Genomic DNA, 26,109 nt, shown 5'->3' on the forward strand with positions numbered 1-26,109 from the left:
ACTGTACATAGAAAACCCTAAAGATAGTATCAGAAAATTGTTAGAGCTAATCAATGAATTTAGCAAAGTTGCAGGATACAAAATCAATACACAGAAACCACTTGCATTTCTATATACTAACAATGAAAATTCAGAAAGAGCAATCCCATTCACCATCTCAACAAAAAGAATTAAATATCTAGGAATAAACTTACCTAAGGAGACAAAAGAACTGTACACAGAAAATTATAAGACACTAATGAAAGAAATCAAAGATGACATAAACAGATGGAGAGATATTCCATGTTCCTGGGTAGGAAGAATAAATATTGTGAAAATGACTCTACTTCCAAATGCAATCTATAGATTCAATGTGATCCCTATCAAATTACCAATGGTATTTTCACAGAACTGGAACAAAAATTTCACAATTCATATGGAAACACAAAAAACCCCAAATAGCCAAAGCAGTCTTGACAAACAAGAATGGAGCTAGAGGAATCAACCTTCCTGACTTCAGATTCCACTACAAAGATACAGTCATCAATACAGTATGGTGCTGCTGCTGCTGCTAAGTTGCTTCAGTCGTGTCCAACTCTGTGCGACCCCAGAGACGGCAGCCCACCAGGCTCCCCCGTCCCTGGGATTCTCCAGGCAAGAACACTGGAGTAGGTTGCCATTTCCTTCTCCAATACATGAAAGTAAAAAGTGAAAGTGAAGTCGCTCAGTCACGTCCGACTCTTCGAGACCCCATGGACTGCAGCCCACCAGGCTTCGCCATCCTTGGGATTTTTCAGGCAAGAGAACTAGAGTGGGGTGCCATTGCCTTCTCCGAGACAGTATGGTACTGGCACAAAAACAGAAACATAGACCAATGCAACAAGAGAGAAAGCCCAGAAATAAACTCATGTACCTATGGGTACCTTAGTTTTGATGAAGGAGGCAAGAATATACAGTGGGGCAAAGACAGCCTCTTCAATAAATGGTGCTGGGAAAACTGGACAGCTACATGTAAAAGAATGAAATTAGAACACTTCCTAACACCATACACAAAGATAAACTCAAAATGGATTAAAGACATAAATGTAAGACCAGAAACTATAAAACTCTTAGAGGAAAACATAGGCAGAACACTAGATGACATAAATCAAAGCAAGATCGTCTATGACCCACCTTCTAGAGTAACAGAAATAAAACAAAAGTAAACAAGTGGGACCTGATTAAACTTAAAAGCTTTTGCACAGCAAAGCAAACTATAAGCAAGGTGAAAAGACAACCCTCAGAATGGGAGAAAATAATAGCAAATGAAACAACTGACAAAGGATTAATTTCCAAAACATACAAACAACTCACACAACTCAATACCAGAAAAACAAACAACCCAATCAAAAAGTGGGGAAAAGACCTAAACAGACATTTCTCCAAAGACGACATACACATGACTAACAAACACATGAAAAGATGCTCAACGTCGCTCATTACTAGAGAAATGCAAATCAAAACTACAATGAGATATCACTTCACATGGGTCAGAATGGCCATCATCAAAAAACCTACAAACAATAAGTGCTAGAGAGGGTGTGGAGAAAAAGGAACACTCTTGCACTGTTGGTGGGAACATAAATTGATACAGCCACTATGGAAGACAATATGATTCCTTAAAAAAACTAGGAATAAAACCACCATATGACCCAGCAATCCCACTCCTAGGCATATACCCTGAGAAAACAAAAATTGAAAAAGACACTTGTATCCCATTGTTTACTGCAGCGCTATTTAGAATAACTAGGACATGGAACCAACCTAGATGTCCATCAACAGATGAATGGGTAAAGAAGTTGTGGTATATATACACAATGGAATATTACTCAGTCATAAAAAGGAATGCATTTAAGTCAGTTCTAAAGAGGTGGATGAACCTAGAACCTATTATACAGAGTGAAGTAAGTAAGAAAGAGAAAGATAAATATCGTATTCTAATGCATATATATGGAATCTAGAAAAATGGTACTGAAGAATTTATTTACAGGGCAGCAATGGAGAAACAGACATGGAGAATAGACTTACTGACATGGGAAGAAGGGAGGAGAGGGTGAGATACATGGAAAGAGTAACATGGAAACTTATATTACCATATGCAAAATAGATAGTCAATGGGAATTTGCTGTATGGCTCAGGAAACTCAAACAGGGGCTCTGTATCAACCTAGAGGGGTGGGATGGGGAGTGAGATGGGAGAAAGGTTCAAAAGGGAGGGGAGATATGCATACTTAAAGCTGATTCATGTTGAGGTTTGACAGAAAACAATAAAATTCTGTAAAGCAATTATCCTTCAACAAAAAAATTAATTAATTATGAAAAAAATATTATGTTGACCCATAATTGTGCTCCCAGAATGAGGAAGACTTTGCTTCACACTTAGTGGAAGCTTCATGTTAAGAAGTGGCTTTGTGCAACTCCTTGAATGTACTGACTTAGTTGGGTAGAGTTGAGCTGGGAAGAAAGGCCTTTAATAGGTAAGAGTGTCTGCCTCATGCTAGATACTAATGCTACCTTTGGACTATTTTAGTTAAGTGTGTTTCAACAATTCATTGAGTGATACCAGACACCAGACCCTGGAGATCCAATTATGAACAGAGGAGTCACGTTCTTTATGGAAGTTGAAGTCTTAAGGTTTGATAGACAGAAATAATGGCCTCCCCCATGTCTACATCCTCATCCACAGAATCTGTGAATATGTTATGTGGCAGAGAGGAATTGAGGGAGCAGAAGGATGACCTTAAAATAGGGAATTCATCCTGGACCAATGTAATCACAAGGGTCCCTAAATGTGGAAGAGTGAAGCAAAAGAATGAGTATCCACATGATTGAGGTGAGAAAGACTTGACCAGTCATTGCTGACTTGGAGGATACCAGAGGCCATGAGCCAGTAATGTAGGCAGCCTCTAGAAGCTGAAAGAGATGATAACATGGATTCTCCCCTAGAGCCTTGAGGAAGGAACACAGCCATGCTGATACCTTGGGTTTAGTCCAGTGACATTCACTTGGGATTGCTGACCTCAACAACCATAAAATAATAAATTTGTGTTGTTCTAAGTCACTAAGTTTACAGGAATTGTTGCCGATGTTTCTAACTGGGGAAGAGTCAGGTAGAGGGGACTGCAGAAGATGTGTTGTAGTAAAAGATAGCAGACCAGAGTGTTTGTGCCAACTCTGCAATTAATTCATGGACTACATATTCATTCAGCTGGAACTATGTGTGGGGCAGAGTGTCACATACTGAAGTGTAACAGAGAATAAGACAAAGAAGTTTCAAGGTCTTGGGGAACTTGCAGTCTAATTAGAAAGCCAATAAAAAGTCAATAAAAGATAGATAATCCAAATTCTTTGGAATGAAATTAACATGGTGTGGTAAGAAACATAATGGTCAGGGAAGGGGTCTCTGAGAAGATAATATTTAAGTTGCAATCTACAAAAAGAGAAAATCATGTGAAGGATATATGCAAAGCAGACAGAAAAAACAAGGTCGTGTGCCTGGAAAAAATGGTTGGCATGGTCTAGGATTTGACAAATGATTTGTATGACAAGAGAATGGTAAGCAACAGGGAGGGGTAGTCCTGGGCTAGATTATAAAGGCATTACAAGTCACAGGTGAGAAATTTGTCTTGGGACTAATGTATAAACACTAGGAGTTATAAACAAAAGCATGTCATGGCCATCTATAATATTTCACATTACTGTTTACCTTTTTATTTTGAAACAATTACAGATTCCTAGAAAATTGCAGAAAAACATACCAGAAGTCCCATGTACCCTTCATCCAGTTTCTCCCAATAGAAAAATATGACCTAACCATAGTGCAATTTGAAAACTAGGATATTGATATTAGTACAAACTACAGAATTTATTCAGATTTCACCAGTTTACATGTACATATTTCTGTGTGTGTACTGTTTTATGTTTTTGCCACATGGATAAATTCATGTAACCACAACCACAATCAACAGACCAAACTGCTCCATTGACACAGGGCTCCATTATACTCTCCTTATAACTGCTGCTGCTGCTAAGTCGCTTCAGTCATGTCTGACTCTGTGCAACACCATAGACAGCAGCCCACCAGGCTCCCCCATCCCTGGGAATCTCCAGGCAAGAACACTGGAGATTTTAACTACATATAACTACATATAACTATATCTTCTTTTTCCACCTAACCTCTGGCAACCTATAATCAATCTCTTTTCTGTCTTTATATTATTATTATTTCAAAAATGTTATACATACAATGAGGTACCACCTCCCACTGGTCAGAATAGCCATCATTTTAAAGATCTACAAATAACAAATGCTGGAGAGGGTATCTAAAAAAGGGAACCCTCCTACAAAGTCGGTGGGAATATTACCAGGTGCAGCTACTATGGAGAACAGTATGGAGGTTCCTCAAAAAACTAAAAGTAGACTTGCCATATGATTTAGCAGTCCCAATCCTGGGTATATATCCAGTCAAAACTATAATTCAAAAAGACACATGCACCCCTATGTTCCTTGCAGCACTATGTACAATAGCCAAAAAATGGAAACAACCTAAATGTCCATCGAAAGGTGAATGGATAAAGAGGTGGTACATATATACAATGGAATACTACTCGGCCATAAAGCAGAATGAAAAGAGGCCATCGGCAGCAACATGGGTGGACCTAGAGATCATCCTAAGTGAAGTTAGTCAGAATAAGGACAAATAGCATATGATATCATTCCTATGTGGAATCTAAACTATGACACGAATGAACCTATCTGTGAAACAGAAAAAGACTCATAGGCATAGACAACAGACTTGTAGTTGCCAAGAGGGAAGGGTAGGGAAGGATGGATTGGGAGTTTGAGATTAGCAGATACAAAATGCAAACTAGTACATATAGAATGCGTAAGCAACAAGTCCTATCGTATAGCAGAGGGAACTATACTCAGTTTTCTAAGATAAACCATTATGGGAAAGAATATGAAAAAGAATGCATATATATGTATTACTGAATTATTATGCTGTAGAGCAGAAATTAACACATTGTAAATCAATTATACTTGAATAAAATAAAATTTTTAGAAAGAACATTATATAAGTGGAAATATACAGTAAGCAACTTTTGAGACTGACTTTTTTCACTGAGCATAACACCATTAAAAGCCATCCAAGTTGTTGCTGGTATCAACAGTATGTTCCCCTTTATTGCCAAATAGTATCCCATGGTACAATTTGATTAACCATTCACTTATTTAATGACATCTGGGTCATTCCTAGTTTTTAGCTCTTACAAATACAGCTACTATGAACATTTGCAAACAAGTTAGTATATGAATATAAGTCTTCATTTCTCTGGGATAAACAAGCAAAAATGCAACTGCTGGGCTGTAATGTAGCTGTTTCATTTTAGAAGAAGCAGTTTTATAACAAACTGTTTCCCAGAGTGGCTGTACCATTTTATATTCCCACCAGCAATGTATAAATGGATCCAGTGTCTCCATATCTTTGTCAGCATTTAGTACTACGACAATTTTTATTTTAGTTATTCTGATAGGTGGGTCATTGTGGATTTAATTTGCATTTCCCTAAAGGGCTACCTGCTGCTGCTGCTAAGTCACTTCAGTTGTGTCTGACTCTGTGCGACCCCAGAGACAGCAGCCCACCAGGCTCCCACGTCCCTGGGATTCTCCAGGCAAGAACACTGGAGTGGGTTGCCATTTCCTTCTCCAATGCATGAAAGTGAAAAGTGAAAGTGAAGTCGCTCTGTCGTGTCTGACTCTTAGCAACCCCATGGACTGCAGCCTACCAGGCTCCTCCATCCATGGGATTTTCCAGGCAAGAGTACGGAGTGGGGTGCCATCACCTTCTCCAAAAGGGCTACCTAGACAGCATATTAAAAAGCAGAGACATTACTTTGCCAACAAAGGTCTGTCTAGTCAAGGCTATGGTTTTTCCAGTAATCATGTATGGATGTGAGTTGGACCATAAAGAAAACTGAGCACCGAAGAATTGATGCTTTTGAAGTGTGGTGTTGGAGAAGACTCTTGAGAGTCTCTTGGACTGCAAGGAGATACAACCAGTCAATCCTAAAGGAAATCAGTCCTGGATACTCATTGGAAGGACTGATGCTGAAGCTGCAATACTTTGGCCACCTGTTGCGAAGAACTGACTCATTGGAAAAGACCCTGATGCTGGGAAAGATTTAAGGCAGGAAGAGAAGGGGACAATAGAGGATAAGATGGTTGGATGACATCACAAACTCGATGGACATGAGTTTGAGCAAGCTCTGGGAGTCAGTGATGGACAGGGAAGCCTGGCATGCCGCAGTCCATGGGTTCACAAAGAGTCAGACACGACTGAGCAACTAAACCGAACTGAAGGGCTAATGATGAACACCTCTCATGGGCTTATTGGCCACTCACTTACCCTCTTTGGTGAAATGTCTGTTCCTGTCATTAAAACCCATTCTCTAATTGGATTATTTCCTTTTTCTAAAGATTTTTTTTTAATGTGGACCATTTTTAAAGTCTTAATTGAATTTGTTACAATATTGTTTCTTTTTTCAGTTTTGGTTTTTTAGCCACAAGACGTGGCATCTTAGCTCCTTGACCAGAGATCTAACCCACACCCCCTGCATTGGAAAGAGAAGTCTTAACACCAGGGAAGTCCCTGGATTGTTTTCTTAGGCAACTTTTTAAAGTGTTTTACATATTCCATCAACAAACCTTTCATTACCTTTATGCTTTGAAAATGTTTTCTTCTACTCTGTGGTTTGTATTTTCACCCTCTTAAAGTCTTTCACAGAGCAAAAGTTTTTAATTTTTACGAGATCTGATTTATCAGTGTTTCGTAAGTTGGGTTTCTGGTGTGAAATCAATTCTTTAGCTCTTGGTGGTCTATTTTTTTCTAAAAGATATTCTATTTTTTTTTTAAGTTTTCTAATTTTATGTTTTACATTTATGTTTGTACATTTTGAATAATTTTTCAAGTAAGCTGACAAATCAAGGTTGATTTAGGGTTTGAGGATTTTTTTTGCTTTTTGCTTTAAGAGGTCCATTTGTTCCAGCACCATCTGTTGGTGCTCACTCCACCCCTGCACTAAGTTGCTTTTGCACCTTTGTCAAAAATCAGTTAGGCATAATTTTGTGGGTCTCTTTCTGTGTTCAATATGCTGTTCCATTGATCTGTCTGTCCATCACTCTGCAATATACTGTATTATATAATTACTATAGTTATATAATAAGTCTTTAAGTCTTTAGACTGATTCTTCCCCCTTTACTCTTCTTTTCCATAACTGTTTTAGCTATCTTAGTTCCTTCGTCTTTCCATGTAAATTTTTAGAATAAGCTCATGTGTACATGACTACAGCGAAAGTGACAAATAGATTCACAGGATTAGATCTGATAGAGTATGTGAAGAACTATGGATGGAGGTTCGTAATGTTGCACAGGAGGTGGTGATCAAAACCATCCCCAAGAAAAAGAAAAGAAACGCAAAAAGGTGAGGCCTTACAAATAGCTGAGAAAAGAAGAAAAGTGAAAGGCAAAGGAAAAAAATGAAAGATATGCCCAACTGAATGCAGAGATCTAAAAAATAGCAAGGAGAGATAAGAAAGCCTTCTTAAGTGAATAATGCAAAGAAATAGAAGAAAACAATAGAAAGGGAAAGACTAGAGATCTCTTCAAGAAAATTAGACACAGCAAGGGAATATTTCATGCAAAGATGAAGAACAGAAAAGGTAAGGACCTAACAGAAGCAAAAGATATTAAGAAGAGGTGGCAAGAATACATGGAAGAACTATACAAAAAAGGTCCAAATGACCCGGATTTCCATGATCGTGTGATTACTCATCTAGACCCAGACATCCTAGAGTGTGAAGTCAAGTAGGCCTTAGGAAGCATTACTACAAACAAACCTAGTGGAGGTGATGGAATTCCAGCTGAGCTATTTCAAATCCTAAAAGATGATGCTGTGAAAGTGCTCTACTCAGTATGCCAGCAAATTTGGAAAACACTGCAGTGGTCACAGGACTGGAAAAGCTTATTCCAGTCCCAAAGAGAGGCAATGCCAAAGAATGTTCAAGCTATTGCACAACTGCACTCATTTCACATGCTAGAAAAGTAACGCTCAAAATTCTTCAAGTGAAGCTTCAACAGTACGTGAACCAAGAACTTCCAGATGTTCAAGCTGGATTTAGAAAAGGCAGAGGAACCAGAGATCAAACTGCCAACATCCATTAGATCATAGAAAAAGCAGGAGAATTCCAGAAAAACATCTACTTCTGCTTCATTGACTATGCTAAAGCCTTGGACTGTGTGGATCACAACAAACTGTGGAAAATTCTTCAAGAGATGGGAATGCCAGATCACCTCACCTGAGAAACTTGTATGCAGGTCAAGAAGCAACAATTAGAATAGGACATGAAACAACAAACTGGACGTCAAGGCTGTATATTGTCACCCTACTTATTTAACTTATATGCAGAGTACATCATGCAAAATGCTGGGCTGGATGAAGCACAAGCTGGAATCAAGATTGCCAGGAGAAATATCAATAACCTCAGATATGCAGATGATACCACCCTTATGGCAGAAAGCAAAGAGGAACTAAAGAGACTCTTGATGAAAGTGAGAGAGGAGAGTGAAAAAGCTGGCTTAAAACTCAACATTCAAAAAGCTAAGATCATGGCATCTGGTTCCATCAGTTCATGGCAAACAAATGGGGAAACAATGGAAACAGTGACAGACTTAATTTTCCTGGGCTCCAAAATCACTGCAGATGGTGACTGCAGCCATGAAATTAAAAGATGCCTGCTCTTTGGAAGAAAAACTATGACAAAAATTAGACAGCATATTAAAAAGTTAGAGATATTACTTTGCCAACAATGGTCCATACAGTCAAAGCTATGGTTTTTCCAGTAGTGAGGTATGGATGTGAGAGTTGGATCATAAAGAAGGCTGAGTGCTGAAGAATTGATGCTTTTGAACTGTGGTGTTGGAGAAGACTCTTGAGAGTCCCTTGGACTGCAAAGAGGTCAAACCAGTCAATCCTGAAGGAAATCAATCCTGAATATTCATTGGAAGGACTGAAGCTCCAATCCTTTGGTCACCTAATGTGAAGAGGTGACTTATTAGAAAAGACCCTGATGCTGGGAAAGATTGAAGGCAGGAGGAGAAAAGGATGATAGAGGACGAGATGGTTGGATGGTGTCACCGACTCAATGGACATGAATTTGAGCAAGCTCCAGGAGATGGTGAAGGACAGGGAGGTTTGGCATGCTGCAGTCCATGGGTTCACAGTCAGACATGACTGAGCAACTGAACAACAGATGCTTGACTACAGGCTTCCCTGATGGCTCACTGGTAAAGAATCCACCTGCAATGTAGGAGACAAAGGGGATGTGGGTTCGATCCCCATGTTGGCAAGGTCCCCTGGAGGAGGAAATGGCAATCCACACCAATATTCTTGCCTGAAAAATCCCATGGACAGAGGAGCCTCGGGCTACAGTGCAAAGGGTCACAGAGAGTCGAACATGACTGGGCACACACACTACCACTACTACACTATGTATGACTACAGATATTAACAAGAGAACCTTGCTGGGATTTTGATTGGAATTGCACTAAACCTGTAGGTCAATTTGGGCAGAACTGACATCTTTATTGTGTTGAGTCTTTTAATCCAAAAACACAGTATGTCTCTCCATTTATTTATATCTTCTGATTCCTTGCATCAGCATTTTATAATTTTCAGCATACAGAAGCTGTGTGCTTTGTCAGACTAACACCGAAGTATTTCATTTTCTTTGGAGTGATTAGAAATGGTATTGTTTCAAATTTTAGTTGGCACATATTTGTGGTCAGTAAATAAAATTGTAATTGATTTTCGTATGTTTCTCTTGTACCATGAAGCCTTGCTGAAATCACCTACACCTTGAGATTATTTTTTAAACATAGTAAAGCGTTTCATCTGCAAACAGGGACAATGTTATTTCTTCATTTCCAATCTGTGTGCCTTTTAAGTCTTTTTTAAAAATTTCCACTTCTTAATAAATGGGTTGTAGGGGACAACTGATTTTTGGATATAGGAAGTGGGTGGAGAGGAGCCATTTGTTGAAATTGGAAAGACTACAGGAGAAGACTAAGGCAGAAGGGGTTCTGCCTGCTGTTGAGTGGGTGATTAGAGATTTGAGGACACAGCTTGAGAGGAGAAGTCAAAGGTAGAGGTACTGGGAACAGTCTGCAATTAGATTGCATTGAAATTCAGGAAAGAGAGCAGATGGAGGCCAGAAGAGGACCCCTCTTAAGGGCTGAGCCCTTGAGACTGCAGTTATTTATAGACTGTGTGTACAAGGAAGAGCCCACAAAGAAGACCAGGAAGGGTATCCAATGACTTCAGACAAATCATTGCATTTCCTCATACTTCAGTTAACTCACTGGAAAAAAAGGGGAGGGGGGAGTGGAACGTTTTGATGAGAGCACTAGTGTGCCTCTTCTTTAGCAAAGTGCTAGATGGGAGAAGGTCAGACAATGAAGCCATTCCCTCATTTACTCACGTGGCGAGATTTGGCGTGTGGGGAGTGATGAAGCATAGTATTCTTGGGACAGGCAGCACTGATCCCAGCTAAGGAGACATCATTTGAGTATCTCCTGCCTGACTCTTTGACCAACCACTACGATAAGTTAATCCTCACAAGTCAACGGCTTCATCAGTCATAAAGAAAAGCATTTTGCTGATAGGAAAGACTAAATAGGTTCTCAATGGTCTGTAAAGCCAGCGACTCATGACCACACCACTGCTTAGATTCTGGCAATTTTGATCTCGCCTGCCCTGTGCAAGTTTTTGCTTTTTCCCCTTGCCTATTACCATATCTTTTTATGTAATAAACATGATAAATCTGATATTTCTTTTTTGTCTCCCACTATAATGTCAACTCCTATCCAACCCCAAAGCCTAGACAGGTGGCCAGATCACAATAAGTGTTCCAACATTTGTTGATGTCTTCAGAAATAACGTAAATGACCTTCAGATTTTAAGTGCTTCAGGAATCATGGTCCAAAGCTAAATGTCAGTGGTGTTTGTTATTAATACACAGAGAAACTGCTTGAGTATTCCTATTTATGAAAAAGAGTCCTGAATTATGCAGAGTTTAAATTATGTAAGACTGTCATGAATGCATCTTTCATGTAAAGTATAACCAGTTTATAATTAATTACATATTCATGCAATAAATTAATGTGTATTCATTAAGCAAGGTCTAAAATATATTTAATGATGTATGAAAAATAACCTCATAAACAGTTTTGAGTTGAGATGTAAAACTATATACATAATACAATGAGCACATTTTTGAAAGGGGGAAAAAATGAATCAGAAACACACACACATACCCAACACATAGGCCAAACAGGGCCGTGGCCGAGAGTGCCAGGATGCGATAGCACAGGAGCAGCCGAAAGGAGCTACCCCACCCCCGAGGCCAGGGGCGGCGGCTGCACAGGTGCAGGAGGGCCAGAGGAGCTATTCCACGTTCAAGGTCAGGAGGGGCGGTGGTGAGGAGATACCCCTCGTCCAAGGTAAGAGAAACCCAATTAAGACAGTAGGTGTTGCAAGGGGGCATCAGAGGGCAGACACACTTAAACCATAATCACAGAAAACTAGTCAATCTAATCACACTAGGGCCACAGCCTTGTCTAACTCAATGAAACTAAGCCATGCCCATGGGGCCACCCAAGACGGGAGGGTCATGGTAGAGAGGGCTGACAGTATGTGGTCCACTGGAGAAGGGAATGGCAAACCACTTCAGTAATCTTGCCTTGAGAATCCCATGAACACTATAAAAAGGCAAAATGATAGGATACTGAAAGAGGAACTCCCCAGGTCAGTAGGTGCCCAATATGCTACTGGAGACCAGTGGAGAAATAACTCCAGAAAGAATGAAGGGATGGAGCCAAAGCAAAAACAATACCCAGTTGTGGATGTGACTGGTGATAGAAGCAAGGTCCAATGCTGTACAGAGCAATATCGCATAGGAACCTGGAATGTTAGGTCCATGAATCAAGGCAAATTGGAAGTGGTCAAACAGGAGATGACAAGGGTAAACGTCGGCATTCTAGGAATTAGAGAACTAAAATGGACTGGAATGGGTGAATTTAACTCAGGTGACCATTATATCTACTACTGCAAGCAGAAATCCCTTAGAGGAAATGGAGTAGCCATCATGGTCAACAGAGTCTGAAATGCAGTACTTGGATGCAATCTCAAAAACGACAGAATGATCTCTGTTCGTTTCCAAGGCAAACCATTCAGTATCACAGTAATCCAAGTCTATGCCCCAACCAGTAACACTGAAGAAGCTGAAGTTGAATGGTTCTATGAAGACCTACAAGACCTTTTAGAACTAACACCCAAAAAAGATGTCCTTTTCATTATAGGGGACTGGAATGCAAAAGTAGGAAGTCAAGAAACACCTGGAGTAACAGGCAAATTTGGCCTTAGAATACGGAATGAAGCAGGGCAGACTAATAGAGTTTTGCCAAGAAAATGCACTGGTCGTAGCAAACACCCTCTTCCAACAACATAAGAGAAGACTCTACACATGGACATTACCAGATGGTCAACACTGAAATCAGATTGATTATATTCTTTTCAGCCAAAGATGGAGAAGCTCTATACAGTCAGCAAAAACAAGACCAGGAGCTGACTGTGGCTCAGATCATGAACTCCTTATTGCCAAATTCAGACTTAAATTGAAGAAAGTAGGGAAAACCACTAGACCATTCAGGTATGACCTAAATCAAATCCCTTATGATTATACAGTGGAAGTGAGAAATAGATTTAAGGGACTAGATCTGATAGAGTGCCTGATGAACTATGGATGGAGATTCATGACAATGTACAGAAGACAGGGATCAAGACCATCCCCATGGAAAAGAAATGCAAAAAAGCAAAATGGCTGTCTGAGGAGGCCTTACAAATAGCTGTGAAAAGAAGAAAAGCGAAAAGCAAAGGAGAAAAAAAAGATATAAGCATCTGAATGCAGTTTCAAAGACTACCAAGAAAAGATGAGAAAGCCTTCCTCAGCCATCAATGCAAAGAAATAGAGGAAAACAACAGAATGGGAAAGACTAGAGATCTCTTCAAGAAAATTAGAGATACCAAGGGAACATTTCATGCAAAGATGGGCTCGACAAAGGACAGAAATGGTATGGACCTAACAGAAGCAGATGATATTAAGAAGAGGTGGCAAGAATACACAGAAGAACTATACAAAAAAGATCTTCACGACCAAGATAATCACGATGGTATGATCACTCACCTAGAGCCAGACATCCTGGAATGTGAAGTCAAGTGGGCCTTAGGAAGCATCACTACGAACAAAGCTAGTGGAGGTGATGGAATTTCAGTTGAGCTATTTCAAATCCTGAAAGATGATGCTGTGAAAGTGCTGCACTCAATATGCCAGCAAATTTGGAAAACTCAGCAGTGGCCACAGGACTGGAAAAGGTCAGTTTTCATTCCAATCCCAAAGAAAGGCAATGCCAAAGAATGCTCAAACTACTGCACAATTGCACTCATCTCACACGCTAGTAAAGTAACGCTCAAAATTCTCCAAGCCAGTACAGCAGTATGTGAACCGTGAACTTCCAGATGTTCAAGCGGTTTTAGAAAAGGCAGAGGCGGGGCTGGATGCCAGTCGCGTCCAATGGCGCGCGGGGTGAAGGTTGAAAGGTGGAAGGTGGGGCTAGGCCGTGGCGCTGGTTCTTCTCAGCGCGTGTGCTGGGCTGCCTACCCGTCATGGAGGCAGTCTTGACTGAGGAGCTTGATGAAGAGGAACAGCTGGTGAGAAGGCATCACAAAGAGAAGGAGCTGCAAGCCAAAATACAGAGTTGGAAGAATGCTGTTCCCAGGAATGACAAAAAGAGGAGGAAGCAACTTACAGAAGATGTTGCTAAGTTAGAAGCAGAAATGGAACAGAAAGAGAGAGAGGAGCTGGATCAGTTGAAGTTGACTTCTAAAGAGAGTAAAATAGATTCTGTTGCTGTTAATATTTCAAACTTGGTTCTTGAGAATCAGCCACTTCGGATATCAAAAGCACAAAAGAGACGGGACAAAAAGGCTGCATTGGAAAAGGAGCGGGAAGAAAGGATAGCTGAAGCTGAAATTGAAAACTTAACCGGAGCTAGACATGTAGAAAGTGAACAACTTGCTCAAATAGTGGCAGCTAGACAGTTGTAAATTAAACAGATTCCATCTGATGGGCAATGTATAGAGCCATTGAAGATCAGCTGAAAGAGCAGAACGGCGTTTTGACTGTGGCTGCCTTAAGATGTCAGACTGCTAACTACATGCAGAGTCATGTGGAAGACTTTCTGCCATTTTTAACAAATCCTAATACAGGAGAAATGTATACTCCAGAAGAGTTTGGAAAGTATTGTGATGATATTGTAAACACAGCTGCTTGGGGGGGTCAACTTGAGCTAAGAGCCCTGTCTCACATTTTACAAACACCAATAGAGATAATACAGGCAGATTCTCCTCCTATAGTAGTTGGTGAAGAATATCCAGAAGATCCATTAATACTTGTTTATATGAGACATGCATATGGCTTAGGAGAACACTACAATTCTGTTACACGGTTGGTGAACACAGCTACTGAAAATTATAGCTAGTATATAAAATGTTGCTATTATGTCAGTGTGCTGATCTGAGTATTAACACCAAGTATTGGATTATTCTCAGTGTTTCTGAAAAAACACAACTACCTTAAATCAGTTTTATGGTAAAGCTACTAATAGGTTTTCTTTTTTATTCTTTTGTTGTTGTTGTTGTTGTCTTGTTGTTTTTTACATATTTACTATTTTTTTAATTTAATTTTATTTTTAAACTTTACATAATTGTATTAGTTTTGCCAAATATCAAAATGAATCCATCACAGGTATACATGTGCTCCCCATCCTGAACCCTCCCCATACCATCCCTCTGGGTCGTCCCAGTGCACTAGCCCCAAGCATCCAGTATCGTGCATTGAACCTGGACTGGCATCTCGTTTCATACATGATATTTTACATGTTTCAATGCCATTCTCCCAAATCTTCCCACCCTCTCCCTCTCCCACAGAGTCCATAAGACTGTTCCATACATCAGCGTCACTTTTGCTGTCTCGTACACAGGGTTATTGTTATCATCTTTCTAAATTCCATATATATGTGTTAGTATACTGTATTGGGTTTTTCCTTCTGGCTTACTTCACTCTGTATAATAGGCTTTACTAATAGGTTTTAAAAAAACGTGTCCGAGAGAAACTTTAACCAGTGTCCCCTTAATGGTGTTTTAAAAAACACTTTTAAGTTCTTTGTGGAGAATATCATTTACAGACCAAGATGGTACCCTGATTGTTGATATTTTTATTAAATATAAGATTCTGAACATTCTATTCTGTGTTGAAGTTGTTAAAAAAATTTTTTTTCTCCTTATTACCGAAAGCTTTCAGTAACCATATCAATGTAATTTTTCATGAAGAAGTGAAATGACTCAGTCTCTTTGACATTGCAATAATGTGATAGTGATAACAAATTTAATTAATGTGTATAAATAATTTGATTGCAGTAACATTGCTGTTGATGGGATTAATGCTGTGACTTTTTTTAACATTTATTTTTAATTGGAGGATAATTGCTTTAGAACATTGTGTTGGTTTCTGCCATGTAACAACATGAATCAGCCCTAAGATACATATCTCCCTTCCCTCTGGAACCTCCCTCCCATCCCTGCCCTTCCCACCTCTTTAGGTTGATGCTGTGACATTTATGTAACCCCATCAAAGTGCAGCTAAGAAGGTTGCTTTAATAAAAATAAAAATAAGTAAAAAAAAAAAGAAAAGCCAGAGGAACCAGAGATCAAATTGCCAACATATGCTGGATCATTGAAAAAGCAATAGAGTTCCAGAAAAACATCTATTTCTGCTTTATTGACTATGCCAAAGCCTCTGACTGTGTGGATGACAATAAACTGTGGAAAATTCTGAAAGAGATGGGAATCCCAGACCACCTGACCTGCCTCTTTCGAAACCTATATGCAGGTCAAGAAGCAACAGTTAGAACTGGACATGGAACAACACACTGGTTCCAAATAGGAAAAGGAGTTCGTCAAGGCTGTATACTGTCACCCTGCTTATTTAACTTATATGCAGAGTACATCATGAGAAACACTGGGCTGGAAGAACCACAAGCTGGAATCAAGATTGCTGGGAGAAATATCAATAACCTCAGATATGCAGATGACACCACCCTTATGGCAGAAAGTGAAGAGGAACTAAAAAGCCTCTTGATGAAAGTGAAAGAGAAGACTGAAAATGTTGGCTTAAAGCTCAACATTCAGAAAACGAAGATCATGGCATCTGATCCCATCCCTTCATGGGAAATAAATGGGGAAACAGTGGAAGCAGTGTCAGACTTTATTTCTTTGGGCTCCAAAATCACTGCAGATGGTGACTGCAGCCATGAAATTAAAAGACGCTTACTCCTTGGAAGGAAAGTTATGAGCAACCTAGATAGCATATTCAAAAGCAGAGACATTACTTTGCCAACAAAGGTTCGTCTAGTCAAGGCTATGGTTTTTCCTGTGGTCATGTATGGATGTGAGAGTTGGACTGTGAAGAAGGCTGAGCACCGAAGAATTGACGCTTTTGAACTGTGGTGTTGGAGAAGACTCTTGAGAGTCCCTTGGACTGCAAGGAGATCCAACCAGTCCATTCTGAAGGAGATCAGCCCTGGGATTTCTTTGGAAGGAATGATGCTAAAGCTGAAACTCCAGTACTTTGGCCACCTCACGCGAAGAGTTGACTCATTGGAAAAGACTCTGATGCTGGGAGGGATTGGGAGCAGGAGGAGAAGGGGACGACAGAGGATGAGATGGCTGGATGGCATCACTGATGTGAGTCTCAGTGAACTCCGGGAATTGGTGATGAACAGGGAGGGCGTGCTGTGATTCATGGGGTCACAAAGAGTCAGACACGACTGAGCGACTGAACTGAACTGAAGATTACAAGTGATTTTTGTTTGCATCCTTTTTGTTGTTTTCTACCATTAACACCTTAACCTGTACAATCAGAAAACACAAACTACCAATAAATGGAGAGTTGTTGGAAGATAGTGTTCTCTCAGAATTGAAAGCACTTTTAGAAACAAAAAAGATAGCACCACTGAACTGATCTGAGAGGTCCCAAGGCCTCTTGGAAATAATAAAGGAGGAGCCATCAGCTATGGAAATGCATAAGTTTTTTCCAGGAGTGTTTCTCAATTGGACTAGGCATTTTAAAACTTTGAGGTTGCCCCAAAGCTCTTCCAAAAGACCAGAGATTCACCTTCAGCTATACTCCCAAGTAGAAAACCTAAGCTATCGGTAACAGAAAACCAACTCTGGCTGCAACTACAGAAAATTATTTCACATTAAAAAAATTTAAATGTAAAGGGGAGCTCTTGGATAGGTTCAAAATGATGGGATCATAGTCTACCCTTTTGATGACTCCAACTCATTCAATTTAACTCTAATTCTCATCCTGCAGTTGCCATCACCATTCCAGGGATCACAAGCTGGTATACAGCCAGAGTCAGAAGAGGTTTTGCCTCTTTCTTGTAACTGAAGAATGAGTCTTTCACCATTCACAATAGCCAAGACAAGGAAACAACCTAAACGTCCATCAAGTGATGAATGGATAAAGAAGATGTGATCCAGATATATAACATTACTCAGTCATAAAAAAGAATGAAATAATACCATTTGCAGCAATCTGGATGCAATTAAAGATGATCATAGTAAGTGAAGTAAGTCAGAAAGAGACAGATAAATACCATATAATCACTTTGATGTGGAATCTAAAATATGACAAATGAACCAATCTGTGAAATAGAATTGTTGCAGTGAAAAGGAAAAAAGAGGAATAAGTTTCTCTTTTTTTCCCCTTTCCTGAGAACAACAAAAAAATAAAGAGAACAGTGAATAGGCCAGAGAAGAAACATAAATGGGTCTGAAAGAGCTAATCCCTATTAGTTTTACTTTAACTGCTCCTAATCTATAGTCCATAAATTTTCTTTTCCCAGAACAAACCTGACACTACATCACTTACATCCTGTACCTGTGGCTCCCTTACTCTGCATGAGCTCTATCCCGCTATTACTCTTTAACTCTGTGCTAATTACATCCTGTACACGGTGCTTACCTTCACCACACTCCCTTTACAGACCAATCCTGTAGCTTTTCACACTTCAGGAAGAAGGCCACAGTACAATAAACCAGAGACAAATGGACCCAATTACTAGACTATCAGACTGTTTAAGACCCAATCACTGGATCACTTGACCCCAGATATGACTGTTTTGAAACACTCGAAGAAACAGAAGAATGCAAGTTTCCTTTTTCTTATTCCATACCCCAGACTGTGAACCCCATCTATCAAATCTCTCAGTTCCCCATGCAAGAGAAGGGCACAGTCCTTGGGGCACTAGTCTGCTGTCTTCTCCCCTCAGCTGTCTGAGGATTAAAGTTATCTTTCTATCTCCTCCAAACTCTATCTCCATATTTTTTTATTTGGCTTCAGTGTGCAGAGAAAGCCAAGATTTTGGCGGTAAGAGAACCATGGACATAGACTGGTTGCCAAGGGGAAGGGGGTTGGGGATGGGAAAACAGGAGGTTGGGGTTAGCATATATAAGCTATATATAGAGAGAAAGAATGGATAAACAACAAGGCCCTACTGTATAGCACAGAGAACTATACTCAATATTCTATGATAAATCATAATGGAAAAGAATATAAAAAAGAATGTGTATATATATATTGTATAATTAAGTCACTTTGTTGTACAGCAGAAATTAACACAACACTGTAAGTCAACTATACTTCTATACAAAAGAAAGAAAGACGGAACTTTTAAGAAAGACTCCAGCCTCCAATTTCTCACCTTCACTGTGTCACTCTACCTTTGCCTAATCCTATTACCTTAAGGAAAAAGGAGTTTTCTGATTATATCACTCAAACCCACCCCTGGGGACAAGTGGGCTAGTCTCCTCTGAAACCCAGAATGTATGAACATTAGGAGGTACATATTTGGGAACACCAGAAGAATGTGTGGGAGATGCCGGGGGTGTATGTCAGGCTGGCAGCCGACAGCATCTGCGGTAGCTACTGGATTCTCCCTACCAGTCAACAGGCTGTGTTATTCCAAACTGAAGGAAGCAATGTGTGGTTCTCTTTGGAACAGCCTTGCTTCAAACACGAGGCCTTCCCAGGGACTGATCCAGAGCAGGACCCTGCAGGGCTCATGGGCACAAAGGCTTTTCTGTGTCCCCCACTTCTTGGCTTCATTCAGCCTTCATGACTTTCCCTGAGTTCAAATGAGTAGGCAGAAACAACTGCTAATCAGGGAAGAGAGGGGATGGGGAGACAAGGGAAAAACAGTCAAAAGAAACAATAGTGCAACTTTAGGGCAAGGTCTTATTTTCCCAAGTGACACAAACAACCATCTCTGAGCTGTTCTGAAGATACTGAAACCCTCACCAGGCTGAAGGTAACCGTACAGTGCTCACAAGTAGATCCCAGATGGGATCTGATGCTGACTCCCACTTGCCTCACCACCAACCAATCAGAAGAATGTCCACACACTGAACACATCATCTTTGAACCATTCCTATAAAACTCCTCACAATCCCCTCCAGGTAGAGACACACAGTTTTGAGGGCATAGCCCACTGTGGCCCCCTTTACCTGGCAAAACAATAAAGCTATTCTTTTCTACTTCACCCAGAACTGTCTTGAAAAATTAATTTGGAGTCAGAGTACAGAAGCTAGTTAGTCAGTTTAGTCACTCAGTTGTGTCCGACTCTTTGTGACCCCATAGACTGCAGCACACCAGGATTCCCTGTCCATCACCAACTCCCGGAGTTTACTCAAACTCATGTCCATTGAGTCGGTGATGCCATCCAACCATCTCATCCTCTGTTGTCCTCTTCTCCTCCTGCCTGAAATCTTTCCCGGCATCAGGTTCTTTTTCAGTGAGTCAGTTCTTCGCATCAGGTGGCCAAAGTATTGGAGTTTCAGCTTCAGCATCAGTCCTTCCAATGAATATTCAAGACTGATTTCCTTTAGGATGGACTGGTTGTATCTCCTTGCAGTCCAAGGGACTCTCAAGAATCTTTTCCAACACCACAGTTCAAAAGCATCAATTCTTTGGTGCTCAATTTTCTTTATGGTCCAACTCCCACATCCATACATGATTACTGGAAAAACCATAGCTTTGACTAGATGGACCTTTGTTGGCGAAGTAATGTCTCTGCTTTTTAATATGCTGACTAGATTGGTCATAGTTTTTCTTCCAAGGAGCAAGGGTCTTTTAATTTCATGGCTGCAGTCACCATCTGCAGTGATTTTGGAGCCCAAAAAAGTCTCTTACTGTTTCCACTGTTTCCCCATCTATTTGCCATGAAGTGATGGAACCAGATACCATGATCTTAGTTTTCTGAATGTTGAGTTTTAAGCCAGCTTTTTCATTCTCCTCTTTCACTTTCATCAAGAGGCTCTTTAGTTCCTCTTTGATTTCTGCCATAAGGGTGGTATCATCTGCATATTTGAGGTTATTGATATTTCTCCCACAATCTTGATTCCAGCTTGTGCTTCATCCAGCCCGGCATTTTGCATGATGTATTCTGCATATAAGTTAAATAAGCAGTGTGACAATATACAGCCTTGACATACTCCTTTCCTGATTTGGAACCAGTGTGTTGTTCCATGTCCAGTTCTATCTGCTGCTTTTTGACCTGCATACAGATTTCTCAGGAGGCAGGTAAAGTGGTCTGGTATTCCCATCTCTTTAAGAATTTTTCACAGTTTGCTGTGATCCACACAGGCCAAGGCTTTAGCATAGTCAATGAAGAAGAAGTAGATGTTTTTCTGGAACTCTCTTGCTTTTTCGATGATCTAATGGATGTTGGCAATTTGATCTCTGGTTCCTCTGCCTTTTCTAAATCCAGCTTGAATATCTTGAAGTTCACGGTTATTGCTGAAGCCTCACTTGGAGAATTTTGAGCATTATTTTGCTAGCATGTGAGATGAGTGCAATTGTGTGGCAGTTTGAGCATTCTTTGGCATTGCCTTTCTTTGGGATTGGAATGAAAACTGACCTTTTCCAGTCCTGTGGCCACTGCTGAGTTTTCCAAATTTGCTGGCATATTGAGTGCAGCACTTTCACAGCATCATCTTTTAGGATTTAAAATAGCTCAGCTGGAATTTCATCACCTCCATTAGCTTCGTTCATAGTGATGCTTCCTAAGGCCCACTTGACTTTGAACTTCAAGATGTCTGGCTCTAGGTGAGTGATCACACCACTGTGTTTATCTGGGTCATGAAGATCTTTTTTGTACAGTTCTTCTGTGTATTCTTGCCACCTCTTCTTAATATCATATGCTTCTGTTAGGTCCATACAATTTCTGTCCTTTATTGTGCCCATCTTTACATGAAATGTTCCCTTGGTATCTCTAATTTTCTTTAAGAGATCTCTAGTCTTTCCCATTCTATTGTTTTCCTCTATTTCTTTGCATTGATCACTGAGGAAGGCTTTCTCATCTTTTCTTGCTAGTCTTTGAAACTCTGCATTCAAATGGGTATATCTTTCCTTTTCTCCTTTGCCTTTCATGTCTTTTCTTTTCTCAGCTATTTGTAAGGCCTCCTCAGACAACCATTTTGCCTTTTTGCATTTCTCTTCCTTCCTCAATCCAGATTAATTTACAGAAGCCACCTCTGAGTCTTCCCAAAGTGTGCCTTCCACGTTGCAGAGACTCTCAAAAGGTGAGTCACTCAGCTGGTTCTGAGAGCCTCTTCTCAGAGCCTCTTTCCTGCCCTAGCTGCCAGGTACACTTCCACACGGTTTGTGCCTAGGCTTGTGCCAAGTCGCACAGTTTATGCCACTCTCTGTCACACAGCAGGGATCACCTCTGTCAGATGTGATTGTTAGGACAGTTGGACATTTGTGCCATTAGCCACACTGTGCTTCAGTTGCACTCAGAGAGTTCACTGGGGTGGTTGGAACACCTTCTGGGCCTGGCGAACTCTCAGGAGCTCCATTCTATGGCCTTTTGCCTAAGAATGGGCTTGGGTCCGTCTCAAGACACTCCCTCAGACTCACCTCTAAGCTATATTCTCAGGAACTGGGTAAAAATTTGACCCTGAAAATTCTTAAAAAGAAGAGACCGAGATTCTTTTGCAACAAATCTTGGAGCTAGTACAAATTAGGGAACCAAGAAAAATGGCCTGTTAACGGCACACTAAATTATAACACAATCCTCCAACTTGATCTATTTTGCAGTTTCTTATGGTCAAATCTTTATGACAGTCAGTCAGAATCCGGATCTAACAGACTAATACCACATACATCTTTCTGTTTCCACTATCCCCCCATCTCCCTCATCTCCCTCTCCACCAAATCTCCTAGCCGAGGACTTTCTCCTATAATCACAATCCTGAAAACAAAAACAAAAACCTCTCCTAACATTGTAAAGAATCCCCTTCTAATTCCTCCTATCTCTCAGTGTGGGAGGCTGGAAGGGGTAGAGGGATGGAGGAAAGAAAATGAAACTTCCCCAACTCCTGCAAAGTTCTCTTACTTCTTCAAGTTCTTCTGATCAAACTAAGACCCTATGTCTCCAGAGGAACAATCCTTGCTAGGACAATCCTATCAGCCCCTGTCATCAGAGCCAGTTTGGGCACTATTTGGTCTATATTTTAGCTATGAAACTATGACCACATAAAAGAGAGATGACATTTTTGACACAGGATGGCCATGATATTCTTTAGACTCCAGAGAAAACTGATTAAAATGAAATCTTTTTGAAATTATGAAACCAGTTTTTTTTTTTTGCACGTACCATTAGAAAAAGCTGGCTTCTTACACTATTTTTTTTGGAGCACCAACCCTGAGAAAACAGAAACACGCCTACGAAAAAGCCTGAAGTTAACTCTTACCACGTTCTGGAAATCTCCCACTCTGCTGGAGACTTCAGTCTTGGGCAAATTAACAGAACTTCAAGCCAAGGATAAAAAGGGGGCAAAGAGACATTTTAAATCTCAAGTGGAAAACTATAAGATCTTTGTCTGGCTTTATGTGTGTCTTAATGTGTGTCTTTGTATTTGGGCAATATTACTTTGTAAATAAGCTCTTATTTAATTGGCCTAAATAAAAGTAAGTGCTTAGAAATCAAACAGTTCTAAATACAAGAGAAATTAAATGAATTTCGGGTTCACATGAATTGGGAAATATTCAATATTAAATTAATACCTGGTATTAGTGTTTATTTGTTAATCTAACTAATATAGATATGTCTTAAGGTTCATCAATATTGAGTGTCATACTTTTACTGTGCCTAGGTTTAATAAGATATTATTATATCTATTGCAAATCTATCAGCAATGTGAAGAAACTTTTAAGGAAATAAAATGCAAATGAAGTAAGACTTTTGTGTGATTTATGTTTACCAGTCTACAGAGTGCTGATATAAAGGACAGTTCATGGTTCCTTAAGGAAAGTAGGATGTGTGTTTTTAATAAAAAGGTATGAGGAATGGAATTACATTTTATTAAGGGGAAAGTATGTCAAAGCTGTATATTGTCACCCTGCTTATTTAACTTATATGCAGAGTACATCATAAGAAACGCTGGACTGCAAGAAGCACAAGGTGGAATCAAGATTGCCGGGAGAAATATCAGTAACCTCAGATACGCAGATGATACCACCCTGATGGCAGAAAGTGAAGAGAAACTAAAAAGCCTCTTGATGAGAGTGAAAGAGGAGAGTGAAAAAGCTGGCTTAAAGCTCAACATTCAGAAAACTAACATCATGGCATCTGGTCCCATCACTTCATGGGAAATAGATGGGGAAACAGTGCCTGACTTTATTTTTCTGGGCTCCAAATCACTGCGGATGGTGACTGCAGCCATGAAATTAAAAGACGTTTATTCCTTGGAAGGAAAGTTATGACCAATCTAGACAGCATATTAAAAAGCAGAGACATTACTTTATCAACAAAGGTCTGTCTAGTCAAGGCTACAGTTTTTCCAGTAGTCATGTATGGATATGAGAGTTGGACTATAAAGAAAGCTGAGGACCGAAGAATTGATGCTTTTGAACTGTGGTGTTGGAGAAGACTCTTGAGAGTCCCTTGGACTGCAAGGAGATCCAACCAGTCCATCCTAAAGGAGATCAGTCCTGGGTGTTCATTGGAAGGACTGATGTTGAAGCTGAAACTCCAATACTTTTGCCACCTGATGCGAACAGCTGAATCATTGGAAAAGACCCTGATGCTGGGAAAGATTGAGGGCAGGAGGAGAAGGGGATGACAGAGGATGAGATGGTTGGATGGCATCACCGACTCAATGGACACGGGTTTGGGTGGACTCCGGGGGTTGGTGATGGACAGGGAGGCCTGGTGTGCTGCAGTTCATGGGGTCACAAAGAGTCGGATATGACTGAGTGACTGAACTGAACTGAAGGGGAAAGGAAATAAGTCTGACTTACAGTTAGCTGTTCTCTGAATGGACAAATAGAGTCATGAATACAGAAAGTTTTGGGGGAAAAAAAAGGTTTGTGGAAAATGAACCCCGAGAAAAGAGTTTTATATATAAGACAAGTTTTCGTACGACACTGAGTTGCCTTTGAAGTATTTTACTTTGGCTAAGGGATTAACTATTGTTTCCAACAAATATAAACAGGTATCACACTGGAATTTGATTTCCTCTCTCTATTAACAGAATAAAATTTTCATGAAATGTTGCTTTTGATAATCAGATCAAATCAGATCAGATCAGTCGCTCAGTCGTGTCCGACTCTTTGCAACCCCATGAATCGCAGCATGCCAGGCCTCCCTGTCCATCACCAACTCCCGGAGTTCACTCAGACTCACGTCCATCGAGTCAGTAATGCCATCCAACCATCTCATCCTCTGTCATCCCCTTCTCCTCCTGCTCCCAATCCCTCCCAGCATCAGAGTCTTTTCCAATGAGTCAACTCTTCGCATGAGGTGGCCAAAGTACTGGAGTTTCAGCTTTAGCATCATTCCTTCCAAAGAAATCCCAGGGCTGATCTCCTTCAGAATGGACTGGTTGGATCTCCTTGCAGTCCAAGGGACTCTCAAGAGTCTTCTCCAACACCACAGTTCAAAAGCATCAATTCTTCGGTGCTCAGCCTTCTTCACAGTCCAACTCTCACAACCATACATGACCACAGGAAAAACCATAGCCTTGACTAGATGAACCTTTGTTGGCAAAATAATGTCTCTGCTTTTGAATATACTATCTAGGTTGGTCATAACTTTCCTTCCAAGGAGTAAGCGTCTTTTAATTTCATGGCTGCAGTCACCATCTGTAGTGAATTTGGAGCCCAGAAAAATAAAGTCTGACACTGTTTCCACTGTTTCCCCATCTATTTCCCATGAAGTGGTGGGACCAGATGCCATGATCTTCGCTTTCTGAATGTTGAGCTTTAAGCCAACTTTTTCACTCTCCACTTTCACTTTCATCAAGAGGCTTTTTAGTTCCTCTTCACTTTCTGCCATAAGGGTGGTGTCATCTGCATATCTGAGGTTATTGATATTTCTCCCGGCAATCTTGATTCCAGCTTGTGTTTCTTCCAGTCCAGCATTTCTCAAGATGTACTCTGCATATAAGTTAAATAAACAGGGTGACAATATACAGCCTTGACGTACTCCTTTTCCTTTTGGAACCAGTCTGTTGTTCCATGTCCAGTTCTAACTGTTGTTTCCTGACCTGCATACCAATTTCTCAAGAGGCAGATCAGGTGGTCTGGTATTCCCATCTCTTTCAGAATTTTCCACAGTTTATTGTGATCCACACAGTCAAAGGCTTTGGCATAGTCAATAAAGCAGAAATAGATATTTTTCTGGAACTCTCTTGCTTTTTCTATGATCCAGCGGATGTTGGCAATTTGATCTCTGGTTCCTCTGCCTTTTCTAAAACCAGCTTGAACATCAGGAAGTTCACGGTTCACATATTATGAATTTCTTTGTCTTTAAGTGATTTAATTTTTAAAATAATTTGTTACTTTGATAAGAT

General features: G+C 40.2%; 1 protein-coding gene and 1 pseudogene across 3 annotated transcripts in view; one reads left to right on the plus strand and one right to left on the minus strand.

The window, feature by feature from the left end:
• LOC147348121 (uncharacterized) overlaps positions 1-26,109 on the minus strand; it is a 182,562-nt gene that overhangs the window by 64,980 nt on the left and 91,473 nt on the right. The window lies entirely within an intron of this gene.
• On the plus strand, positions 13,687-14,689 carry LOC147348124 (deubiquitinase OTUD6B pseudogene; annotated as a pseudogene).

Source organism: Bos grunniens, chromosome 22 (genome assembly GCF_055505025.1).
Source record: "Bos grunniens cultivar Pamir isolate PY7600 chromosome 22, Bosgru_T2T1.0, whole genome shotgun sequence".
NCBI lineage: Eukaryota > Metazoa > Chordata > Mammalia > Artiodactyla > Bovidae > Bos > Bos grunniens.